Raw genomic sequence first — 3,120 nt, forward strand, 5'->3', positions numbered from 1 at the left:
TGGTGTGTGTGTGTGGTGTTAGGATAGAACCAAAAGCCATATAGCTCAACCACTGACTGAGATATATATCCAGAAACACAAACTCCTTATTAAAAGAAGGCACACTGGAGTGATGGGCTCAGCTGTTAAGAGCACTTGTTATACTAGCAGAGGACCTGGGTTCAGTTTCTGACATTGCTGATAATAGCCATATGTAATTCCAGTTCTCAATGATTTGATGCCCTCTTCTGGCCATGGTGAGCATTTACACACATAGTACAGAGGCATACATGCAGAGAAAACGCAAAATAAAATAGTTAATTAATTAAAAAAAATCTGGGCAGTGGTGGCATACACCTTTAATCCCAGCATGCAGAAGGCAAAGGCAGACAGATCTCTGTGAGTTTGAGGCCAGCCTCGTCTACAGAGTGAGTTCCAGGACAGCTAAAGCTACACAGAGAAACCCCTGTCTCAAAAAGCCAAAATAAATAAACAAACAGAAAAAAAATAAAAAATAAAATAAAAATAAACAAACAGACAAACAAACAAATAAGTCTGAAAAGAGAGAGTGTATGTAGTGATTTGACTAGGTTTGGACCCCAATAGACGCATGTATTTTAATGCTTGACCCACAGGGAGTGATATTATTAAGAAGTGTGTCCTTGTTAGAATAGGTGTGGCCTTGTTGGAGATGTGTCACTGTGGGGGTGGGCTTTGAGGATTCCTAGTGCTCAAGCTCCACCCAGGATGGAAAAGAGTCTCCTCCTCCGTAGGAGCCTATGGAGGATAATCTCTCCTGGTTGCCTTCAGATCAAGATGTAGAACTCTCAGCTCTTCCAGCACCAAGTCTGCCTGCACACTGCCATGCTTCACATCATGATGATAAGGTACTGCACCTCTGAAACTGTAAGCTAGTCCCAGTTAAATGTTTCTCTTTGTAAGAGTTTGCCAAGGTCATGGTGTCTCCTCACAGCAATGAAAGCCTAACTAAGACACTGTTCAACACTTAATGTATTAATGTGTAATGTGAACATCCAGGGACAAAACTGACAACATTTCTTGGCTAAACTTAGTGAGGACATCTGTACCTATCAGCCAGAGTCCAGCCTTCCTGGCAGAAACACTGCTGCAGGATGCTAGCCTAACACCTCAGAGTGGAACACAGTGGCGCTCACATTGTGGCTTCTGTTACCTTTGTCTTTCCACTGTTTTACACTGCCTTTATTGGAGAACATCCATTCCTTTGGACAACTTGGGTTACATACAGGGGAGACAGGGGCCTTGGGGGGCCCTTAGATTGATTAATAGAAGAATTTAATAATAAAGTTAAACAGAAGCTCAAGGACAATCTTATTGGAATTTTAAAAAGAACACCCTTCAGGACAGAGATGCTGTAAATCTCAGCAGATGCACAGAATAAAATGGAGGAGGAAAACCCGTGTCCAACCTTAGCAAAGCACGCTTATAAAGCAAACAGAAAGAATAAATACAGTATTCTTTGCCCACACCTTTTTTACTATTCGCCTCAGCTGAGGAGACAGGGAACACAAGCGTTTTTTGATGTGGACATTTCAGTATAGTATATGGCATGGATGTTTTTTCCTAGAACATCATCCGTTTGCCAAAGAGTGGAGGACAGATCCTCACCTGGGGCTCTTGCTGTCAAAAGGATTCTTTTGAAGGGCTTCCTTCTTATCCTGCAAGCTCATTACTGAATTGACTGATACTTGTACATGTTTTCATAGTAACTGGTAGCATTAATACACATATCCATCCTCGTGACTGTGTGTACCAGATGGCATCTGCCCAGTGACCATTGGGCTGACCTGTATAGGTCAGAGGTTGTCTGTGTAAAGTCACAGATATGCTGGCCTTCCTGTTCTCTCTGTCCTAGGCCAAGCAAGGATGTGTGGTTCCATTCTCATGTATCACCTGGACTCATTTTCAGGAAACACTTAGAGCCCAGAACTCTGGTTGTGTCTTTATCCTTTCTGGACTCTGCTCTCCAGACAACAATGTGAAATAGGACTAGGGAGGAGGTGGACAATGAGCTTCTATTATATAAAGAATTTAAGATCCAATAAAAAGAATTTAATGTAGAAAAGAAATGACCCAGTTTAAAGAAATGGCAACGGTAGAGCGTGTGGGTCAGTAGGAGTGTGCTTCAGTTGGAATAAGCACACTCAGGGTCCTAGGTCTGTCCTATCACACACAGTGGGAGGGGGCCATGAGGAGAAAAAAGTTCTCAACCACATCTGTTTAAACACAAAAGTCCCAAGAGAATCCAGCTGAAGTGATGCCACGGTGTTCATGTGCAAGGCAGTTACAATGTTTTGTAAGAACCTGACATCTCGAGGCCAGCCTGGTCTACAGAGTGAGTTCCAGGACAGCCAGGACTACACAGAGAAACCCTGTCTCGAAAAACAAAAAACAAAACAAAAAAAAAACAAAACAAACAAACAAACAAAAAAAGAACCTGACATCCCCAGCCCTGCTCAGAAGTTCCCTGTGCTTATCAGTCAAAGCCCCTGGGCTTCTCTCCTGGAGGACACATGAGAGATGAACAAAGTTCAATTGTTTTTTACTGGCTTTAAAAAGCCAAATGGGACAGCTTCCTGCAAACTGCCAAACTTCCCTGCCATAACAGTCCCCAGGAAACCAATTCTAAGTTTTGCCAGGACTCACAGCAGGAGACTTTTTAGTGACTCTTGGGGCCTCATTAAAAGTTGACAGGCAATTCCAGTCTCCACTTCATTTGCACAAATTACAGAGCCTCTGAGGACCAGCCACAGAGATGCAGGCATCTGAGGCTGGTGCACACACAGCTGCAGGCTAAGATGGGGAGATCACAACTACTCACTTTGAAGCAATGCTCCCCAGGTGTTTTTCTGTTTGGTTTCAAACCTAAACTTGAGTGTCTGCCTAGGAATCTACCTACAGTGAAGTACTGTAGATGTCCCTCTGTTGCCACAAGTCCAAAGGTTCTAGAGGCCTAAGCAGCCAAATGTTACAGAAAGCACTGTGACATTCTGCCTTGCAGAGCAGGGTCTCCATGCTTCTGGTACACAGGGATGTCCTGCAGGGCTCTGACACCCCTTCCTCTACTGTAGTGCTCAACACCTTGTCATGCAAATGCCTTGT

Source organism: Arvicanthis niloticus, unplaced genomic scaffold (genome assembly GCF_011762505.2).
Source record: "Arvicanthis niloticus isolate mArvNil1 unplaced genomic scaffold, mArvNil1.pat.X pat_scaffold_624_arrow_ctg1, whole genome shotgun sequence".
In the NCBI taxonomy this organism is placed as follows: domain Eukaryota; kingdom Metazoa; phylum Chordata; class Mammalia; order Rodentia; family Muridae; genus Arvicanthis; species Arvicanthis niloticus.